Source organism: Vanessa cardui, chromosome 25 (assembly GCF_905220365.1).
Source record: "Vanessa cardui chromosome 25, ilVanCard2.1, whole genome shotgun sequence".
Lineage (NCBI taxonomy): Eukaryota > Metazoa > Arthropoda > Insecta > Lepidoptera > Nymphalidae > Vanessa > Vanessa cardui.
Window position 1 is genome coordinate 8408937 of NC_061147.1, and position 10404 is coordinate 8419340.

At 30.6% G+C, this 10404-nt stretch overlaps 1 protein-coding gene across 3 annotated transcripts in view; it reads right to left on the minus strand.

Annotated features, from left to right (window-relative positions):
* Positions 1 to 9774, minus strand: part of LOC124540518 (paired box protein Pax-5) — a 106259-nt gene extending 96485 nt beyond the window's left edge. For all 3 annotated transcript variants that reach the window (XM_047118142.1, XM_047118143.1, XM_047118141.1), the window contains exon 1: positions 9607 to 9774. The gene's annotated coding sequence lies outside the window, so the exon portion shown is untranslated. The remainder of the gene's footprint in view (positions 1 to 9606) is intronic.
* Positions 9775 to 10404: the final 630 nt, after the last annotated feature.

A 10404-nucleotide genomic window follows, 5' to 3' on the forward strand; every position in this document is an offset into this window, starting at 1 on the left:
TTACCGTCGTTAAAATTGTCACTGTATTTTTTATAAACTTTGAGCTGGCATGGAATATTGTATATTTAAAAATGAGCTATAATTTTAAATTGTCATATGATTACTTAGATCTAAATTTTAATATTTTAAAATTTATTTTAAAATCAGTTAACATTATTATTCATAAACATTATTACCCAAAAAGTAGTATATATTAATATGGACTTACGTATCTTCTATCAAAATGTTAGAGGTTTGCGCACCAAAACTAAACAATTTTATACTAATTTGTTAAACACTAATTATGACATAATTTGTTTAAGTGAGACGTGGTTACTTCCTGGTATTTTCGATGAAGAACTTTTTGATCCCCGCTATAATGTGTATCGTAATGATCGTGACTATACACGCCTTGGGATGAGTATGGGTGGGGGTACTCTAATAGCGGTACGCCATGGCATATGTGTTGATGTGCAGCACTCAGGAATACCATTGTCTCTTCCAGACGCAGATATATCATTAGTTAATATTACAATCGGGAGAGATAATTTAAAATTTAAATTACGACTGTTCTGTTGTTATTTCCCTCAGAATGTCAATCAGTGTGATTCTGAAGGTTCTTTTTTTGACTTTTTATCGGACTTAACCATTAGTAATCCTAATGATAAATTTATGGTGTTAGGAGATTTTAACATCAGAGACATTGTATGGTCAATTAATACTGAAAATAGTCTTGTTATTCAGAATCCTGCAGGTAACAATATGATTATGCAATTATTTGCATTTATGAGTTTTAGTGGCTGGTGTCAATTTAATAATATCTTTAATATTAATAATAGATTACTAGATCTCGTACTTTCTAATTGTAACTGTGTTGTTGAAAGAACTGAGCCGCTGTCATTACCTGAAGACATGCATCATCCATCTTTTTTCATATCAACAAATGTCAATGCAAATGAACCTAATTTACGCTCTGCGTCACGCATTGTACGCCGTTTCCATATTGCGGATTATGAAGCAATTAACAAGGAATTAAATAATATTGAATGGTTTGAACAACTTTCAGACCTTGATGTGACTGAAGCGGTTGACAAATTCTACTTAATTATCAATAATGTATTGGATAGATATATACCAGCCAGAACAGTACATGAATCATCTAGACATCCAGTATGGTTTTCCAGATCATTAATAAAACTCATTAACAAGAAATTGCGAGTACATAAACGTTGGAAAATTTACGGCCGAACAAGTGACTATGACCTATTTACTGATTTAAGACACAAAACTAAGCAGTTAGAAGTAGAATGTTATGACACTTTTATTTCAAGAGCAGAGGACAGTATTCATTATCATTCTAAAAAATTTTGGTCATATATTAAATCTAAGCAAAGTAGTAATAATCTACCGGATACCATGTTTCTGGATGGTGGTACTGGATCTGATGGGAATACTATAGCTAATTTATTCAACTGTTTCTTTAAATCAGTATTCGAATCCAAGACTGACCCAAAACCCGATGAACATTGTTTAATTCAACACAATCAAACATTAATCAACAAAATAAGCGTGTCATGTGATACTGTAGAAAAATATCTCTCAAATCTAGACGCTTCTAAAGGCAGTGGTCCAGATGGACTCCATCCCACATTTTTAAAAAGTTGTTGCAAATCTTTAGCATTACCTCTATATTTACTGTTCACTAAGTCTTTGTGTTTGGGTTCATTACCACCAGTTTGGAAAAAGTCCTTAATTGTTCCTATTTTTAAAAGCGGTGATAGACATAATATAAAAAATTATCGTGGTATATCAAAGTTGTCCGTCATTCCTAAATTATTTGAGAAAATTATTTATGACACTATTTTTCCTTTAGTAAGACCGTTATTAATAACTCAACAACACGGATTTATTAGTAAGCGTTCTGTTGAATCTAATCTTACAGAATTTCTGGATATAGTTCTTTCTGCCATGGAGAGGGGATATCAAGTTGATGTCGTCTATACTGATTATTCAAAAGCTTTTGATAAAATTCCACATGCCTTGTTAATTAAAAAACTTGAGTATATTGGTATACACGGTGATTTATTAAGATGGTTGATATCTTACCTCCGTGACAGAACACAAGCAGTTGCGATCAAAGGACATATATCTAGTTTTATTCCCATTACATCTGGGGTTCCCCAGGGCTCACATCTCGGTCCTTTGCTGTTTAATATTTTTATTAATGACTTATTGAAAACTTTTCAAAACTCTAATATATTACTATATGCTGATGATACAAAAATATTTAAAATTATTAAACAAACTGATGATTGCGTTAAATTACAAAATGATTTAATTACTTTAAAACAATATTGTTTATCCAATGGTTTACATCTTAACATTGAAAAGTGCTATGTAATAACATTTAGTAGAAAAATTAATCCAATATTATTTGACTACATGATTTATGATAAAGTAGTGAACAGAGTGACCGAGGTGAGGGACCTGGGAGTTCTTCTTGACGCTGATTTACTATTTGATCAACATATAAATAAAATAACAGCCAAAGCTTACAGTATGCTGGGGTTCATATTTCGTCAAGGAAGCGATTTCAAGAACATACACACTTACAATATCTTATACAACTCTTATGTTAGGTCTCATTTGGAATACGCTTCCACTGTTTGGAATCCGCAATATTCTAAGTATATTTTGGCAATAGAAAGCGTCCAAAACAAGTTTCTTAAAAGAATGACATACAAATTTGGGGAAAACTCTGTCAAAAGTCTAAACATTATGTCACTTGAGAACCGCAGGGTATATAGGGATCAAATTTTCCTATATAAAATCATTAATAATCTTATAGACTCAACATATTTATTAAATAACATATTTTTTAAGTGCTCTAATTCTTCTATACGATGTAAACATATCTTCTCTGTCCCATTATGTAAAAGAAATTATGCAAAAAATCGTTTTCTCGTAAGAGCTTGTACTAACTATAACACATTGTTTAACAGTGTTGATATTTTTAATGACGGTATTTTAAAGTTTTCTCGTTCTTTGAAAAAGCTCATATAGTTAATATTTTTTTACATTTATGATGTTTGTTTTTCTTTCCTATTCTTAAATTCACTTTGAATTGTAAAATGTTAAATTCTGATAATTATAAGTTTTTTTTTTTTTTTTTCTATGTTCACTCCATGACACTGTGCAAAAGTGGAAACTTTGTTGGCTTATGTAATTATTTTTTTTTATATGTGAAAACTATTATGATATGTATGTGCTGTTTGTTTCCCAATAAATAAATAAATAAATAAATACTCGTATGTTCCGACTTAGAAATAAGATTAATAAAAATTAGTAAATAATACTTTATTTAAGAAGGCTTTTACAAGCATTGAATCGTCATTTAACAACTATATTAAGTGAAGCTGTCACTGATTCAGAAAGTAGATTCTACCGAGAAGAATGGACAAGAAACTCAGTAGTTACTCTTTTTCAAAATTTAAAAATGTTAGTTAAATACACTTATAAATTGATGTAATATGATAATAAAATATATAATAAATAAATTTATTATGTACATCTTAATTTGTGACGTAGATTTTTTTCGTATATAGGTGACGTATATTGTGTGATGTTTGTGAATGAATAATGTGCAGTCACAAAGCGAAACACCGGCAGCGCGCTGGTCGGTGGAGTCAGCTGTCCGCGACCGACCATAACAGAGGAATTTGAACTCAGAACGAACGTTGCGTTAGAATAAATGACAAGTTGTATCAAAGTTTTTATATACACAACAACAACAACAACAGCCTGTTAATTGCCACTGCTGGGCTAAAGGCCTCCTCTCCCTTTGAGGAGAAGGTTTGGAACATATTCCACCACGCTGTTCCAATGCGGTTTGATGGAATGCACATGTGGCAGAATTTCTATGAAATTTGTCACATGCAGGTTTCCTCACGATGTTTTCCTTCACCTTATATATACAAATAAAATATTGGAAAACATCACATACATTACTCTGATCCCAATGTTAGTAGCTAAAGCACTTATGTTATGGAAAATCAGAAGTAACGACGGTACCACAAACACCCAGACCCAAGATAACTTAGCTGGGAATTTAACTTGGGACCTCGGAGTCACCCATGAAAGCCAATGTACACACTACTCGATCACGGAGGTCGTAAAATATATTTGATGACTAATATATCTCGTCCACGCTATTATACATATATAGGTACGTATATTTATACATCGGTTTTGTTATGAGTTTTTTTACAAACATTTACAATTACACTATATAAAACACGGAACAAAATCAAATGGCTATTTACATGATATCATTTAAGCGTTTTTTTTGTTGGCAACATTGTATTTGTGTTAGATTTATGACGTCACTTGTCATTTTTAACGTGTTCTTTTTCAGTGGCAATTAATACCGTTTTGAAAATTAAATGTACAGTCGGGCTAAGAAAAGGTTCGTCATCTTAAGATCTATTTTAGTGTGCTCAGTATGAGCGATAATCTGCTTTACAGATCGAGAATGACATATTACGTCGCAATGATTTGATGTTTAGAATCAAAAGGTACTAAGAGTTTGAGATTTGATACAGGAATTAATTTGAAAACTGACGATGGTTTTCTTACTCTGACTGTATAACTCATTCTATTCGATCGAGCATTCCAAATTCAAATTTCTTATCAGCTAGTATCAAAACCAAAAAGGTTAATCTCATACGTTAAATATAACGTTTTATATTAAAAAAAAATAATACTACAAGATAAATTTCGCTCGATGTCCATCAATCAATTCGTGTACGAACGAACATTTAGAAAGTGCTACCGTTCTATTGTTGTCGGTTTTTTTCTTTTATTTTTATCGACAAAAAATATAGGAAAGGTGCCTCCGTTCTCGGCGACGAAGTGAATTATAAACTTACTGTCACTCGATCGAATTCATTATTTGACAAGTTGGAGTATTTAGCAAATATTGGAAATGAGTTACTACTGAGTATCTTGCTGGTTTTGCTCGGTAGAATCCAAAATCGCTTTAAAATAGTTCTATAAAACGAAGATTCAAAAGTGCTTGTATAGGCTTATTTTGATATGAGTATATTATTTATTATATTTTGATTGGAATTGATTTATCTAAGTGAATTAAAAATAGATGAAATCTTGTATTCAATTAAAAGCTTTTTTGTTAAGTTGATGATAAATAATTTTCCTATCTTTAATGAAAACAATAAATATATAAATGAATGACTCAGTGACTTGCTTATGATGCTTATTAATAAACTTATATCTGCAAATATACATGCTAAAAAAGAGTAACTACTGAGTTTCTTGCCAGTTCGTCTCGGCAGAATCTATTTTCCGAACATTCCATACATTGTTCCAAAGTGCTTAAAGCTTACTTGAATAAAGTATATTTTGATTATTTTTTTAAATAAATTTACATAAAGCTTGGTAATTGACAATGCCTAACATGTATCAGAAATGACATAGAGCCACTAGTTGGTACTCAAACTCTCCCACGAATGGTTTAGCATTTACAGTCTTTAAATCATAAGAGAAAAATAAATATTTTAAATACACTTTTGCCCTAGGCATCGGATCAAGAGATCCTTGAAGTTGATCGGTACCGGCACGATACAAGTCAATAAGTCAATAAGTCCTTCTTGGGGCAGGGTATTCGCTTCTATAATAAAATTCCGCAGACATTTTTAACTTTGCCGTTTAGAAAATTCAAATCGTTTGTAAAAGAAACATTGGTAGAAAAAGCATATTATTCAATACAAGATTTTAAGATGATAAAAAAGCGTGGAGCTAATACCTGTTGACTTCCACGCAGGATATATTAATTTAAATAATTGTATTTAACTAATATGACTTTTTTATTTTTAATCGTTAAAAAAGAGTAACTACTGAGTTTCTTGCCGTTACTTCTCGGTAGAATCTACTTTCCGAACCGGTGGTAGCTTCACTTAATTGTAAAATGACGATTCAAAAGTGCTTGTAAAAGCCTACTTCAATAATGTTTATTTTGATTTGATTTGATTTGATACATATACACAATATGTATCATAAGACTCTCCCAATAGAGAAAGAGGATAAGATAACAGTCCGTAGACTGTACAGCCGTCGGGGCCTTACAGTGAGTGATTTCGGGATATCCCATCATGATGGGGAGGAGACAGTCGATTTCTGTAAGGTTAGGTTAGGCCCCTGATACACCGACGAAAAGATAAGGAAAGAATAACTACAAAAAAATTGTTACTAAAAAAAAATCATATAATTATAAATTATTTTTTGTTTTAATTTTTATATTAAATTTTATCCAAAAAAATTACTTAAAAAAAGATTTGCGTCGGCACTTTAGAAATATAATGGTTTCATTAATTTTTTTTTTTTAATTTTTAATTAAGCCTTCGTGAACTTTTTTTTCTTCACTGCAACAGTAAATTCGAATGTTCATAATTAAAACGAAATAGATGAGTTACTGTAATCAATTAAGCACACTTAAATTAATTAATCTTACTTTTAATTAAATAAGAAGTCATAATAGGAATCGTGTTTATACAGCTATTCAATTTAAGAACAACAATTTGAATTTGGAACCAAACTTAACAGAAACATATAAATTAATAATCTTATTTATTTTTGTTATTCTAAATTGTTTTAGTAATAAAACCTTCTTGGATTAAGCCCAGAATCTTAAAGAAAATCACTACGGACTGATTCGTATTATGAAAGCAATTCGATTGTAATTTAGACAGGATAAGATGAGATATATGTTAGAAAGAGATAAAATATAATTGCACAACAGAATAGTCCAGGACAGTAGATATTTCTACATATACTTAACGTATATATCAGTAGAAATATGTATATAACCTAATATAGTCATACATTTATATCTCGAGAAAAGCAATTTTCAATTGCCGTCACAAGTTACAGGCTGTACAATTTTGTATAAAACAAAAATTAAATTTATAAAATCTGCTTAGGTAGGTGTACTGTATTTTTTGCTTCATCAACTATTTAAAACACTTGTATATCTATTATAAAGAAACGATTTTTTATGCTATTTGTTGGCGGACGAGCATATATGCCACCTTATGGTAAATGGTCACCACCGCCCATAAACAATGGCATAGTTTAAATAATATTTTACACATACTTGTATTATTTAAAATAAACTGAAATTTGAGACTTATTATGCAAGTAATGAAAAAAATAATCAAATCACGTATTAAAACCTTTTTAAGCTGCACACTGTAAGCTTTTTAAATACAATAAATGAAACATAAAACGAACAGCTGTCATTGCCATATGAAACATAGTTTTTAAAGCATTATTCATACTCCATGGGAAAATTTCAACAAAAGCCAACCTAGACCTCTTACGTTGAGTCACACACTTGAATTCATTGATTAAGTAATTAAGTAACGCTTACATAAGACTTAGATTAAGCTAAGCGATTAATTAAGTTCTTATCAAACTTTTATACTTTATCTCCTTTTTAAGTTACTCATAATTTCAATATGTATAATTAGTATTTAAGTAAAATTCCTTTGTATTTTAAAAGAGTAACTACTGATTTTCTTGTCGCTTCTTCTCGGTAGAATTTACGTTCTGAACTGGTAACTTCACTTAATATAGTAAAATTATGATTAAAAAAGTATATTTTTATTGGAATAAAGTATATTTTGATTTTCGTTTTTTTTTTTTTTGTTTAAAACAGCAAAATTTTTAAAATGTGTAGGGTTTTAGTTAAACTCCACAATTGCTCCATTAGTGGAATGAAGGATTCCTCCTTCCTCCCTGAGAAGTTTCGGGCCTTATTTCAGCCCATTCAATAAGGAGTGCATGTTTAAGGCTTACGTTCAAGACATGCATGCACATAAAAATTAGTGATTGGGGGATTTTTACTCATGACAAACACGCTGAGTATTCTCAGGTCCAAGTAGTTTTTTCTGAACCGGTAGATTTCTGACTATCAATAAGCAAGTGTATCGTTACTATATTAAATAAAGTTTTTTGACTTCGACTTAGATTATCACGTTTTAAAAACCTATTAATTTATCGCTTTATGGTAAATAGTCATAACCGCCCGTAGTTATTAGCACTGTAAGTAACTCCTCATAATATCGTCATTCAAGGGAAAAAAGTATGTTTCTCTTGTGTCTTTATGAACATATTACGCGCTTTGAACTAGGCAAGCTACAAATATTTTCAGTTTGGGGGTGTAATATGAGACGATTTGATGGTAACATAAGTCTATAGCTATGTAATTGATATCACTCATACTTATACAAGTTATTTAAATACAAATATATTTCGTTTATCCACCAACCCGCATTGGAGCAGTGTGGTGGAATAGCAGTCAAGCAGTGGGAAATTTACAGGCTTTACGTGTTATATTTTGTTTATAGATTCAAATCATATTTCAAAAATTGCCAATGTTTTTAATAAATAATAACAATTTAAGGCAATGTCGCATTATCCATACTTAATAGCCTTTTTGCAAAAATAGTTTTATAAACGAAGTAATGTATAATAAAGCTATTTGCCTCTTGAAATCAAGATATATATGTAGTTATATTAACAGAAATATAAAAAATATATGATGAAAAATACCACCAACCAAGTATTTAGGTATCTATCTAAATCAGTGCTTTTGACCATTATGATTCCACGTTTAGTTTCGAAGTTGCAATTTTCTTTCTGTCCACAAAGTTTTATGAGAAAATCATTTTGTTATTTAAAAAAACAAAACTATTTATAAAAGGCGCATTTATATCGTAAGGGTATTTATTCCTATGTATATAAAAATACTTATTTATTTATTTAAATTCGTATTACTTGTGTGGCAGTAGAGCAGTAGGCACTTTGTTTTAGCACCAAGCAAATACGAATAGTTGACTTGGATGAGATATGCAATAGAAAAGAAAGATAGAAAGAAAGAAGATCTCGAATTTAGATGATAAAGAAATATATTGTGGAGAATACAAGGCATATTCTTAGGTAAACGAATCTTCACTATCAACCCCGACGGAATATACTGTATTAATATAACGCTTTAAATATTCAATACATATAGTTACAAAATTATATTTTGCTATAACATATAGGTATATATATTATATTAATTATTATATATAATATCATAGTAGTGTCTAAAGAAACGAATTGTTCATAAAGATATAATTAATAAATCGTACGGTGCTTTGTAATGCCCTACTTCGATTTGAAATTTATTTTGTAACAAAAAACTAATATTTCATTGTACTGCCATTATGAAATGAAAAACATAAATTGTAACCGATTCTTTTATATTCAAATTAAGAATGAAATTAATTTGAAAATGGAATTACAAATTAAAACTTTAAAAAACGATTTTAACCTCAAAACTATAAATAATATATACACATACATCAATGTATTTGTATATACGATCGCAACGTCCAATTAGGTATTTTCTTTCACAATAAGTTTCCAATAAGAAAACAGCCGCTTGTTATAAATCATTCGCCATCGATCGCATTCCTCTGAAGTTACGTCGATTATCGGTTTAATCCGAATACAATCGAAAGGGACAACTGAAATTTCATAATGTTAAGAAAAAATTCAACATACCTCAAAACAAAACACGGTTACAAATAACAGACCAACAAGGAAATGCAATTTGAACACTAAGAGTTTCACAGTTGAAAAACACTGACACAGACACTAAAGTAAATAGAATAAAAGTTGTTTATTGTCCGCGCGCCGACACGTCTGCTCGCGTCGGCCTCCAGCACTCAAATGCGGTTGAGTGGAACAATTCGACTCCCGCGCAGCCTAGCCGCCATGTATCGCACACACACATACTTATGTAAGTCCTTATATAAAATGTATGTAATTTTGACGGCGGAAAAAGGCCATTACGAGTTTCGTGATTGCGTTGACAGTTCTCCTCTCTTCAATTAATTGTTTATATGCATTAAAATCTTTTACTGAGATTTTATTATGGCTCCGAGATTTATAATTATGTTATTCAGCGAAAAAATAATGACTGTGTGACGTCACGATATATATAATATTATAAATTTGTCGTTCATTATTTATCATGAGTTTTCATTTGTTGTAAGCAATAAATAAACCATAGTTAAGTGTATTTTATAAATATTTCATGACCTTACAGGGTTTCTGTCACCATCAAAATTAGTTTTTTTTTTTTTTATTTCCTTATAATATTGTTCAAGCTGATATGGCCCAGTCGTTAGAACGCGTGCATCTTAACCGATGATTTCGGGTTCATTCACCACTATGTATATGACATTAATTTGTGTTTATATTGCATCTCGTGCTCAGCGGTGAAGGAAAACATCGCGAGGAAACCTGCATGTGTCTAATTTCATCAAAATTATGCCACATGTGCATTCAACCAACCCG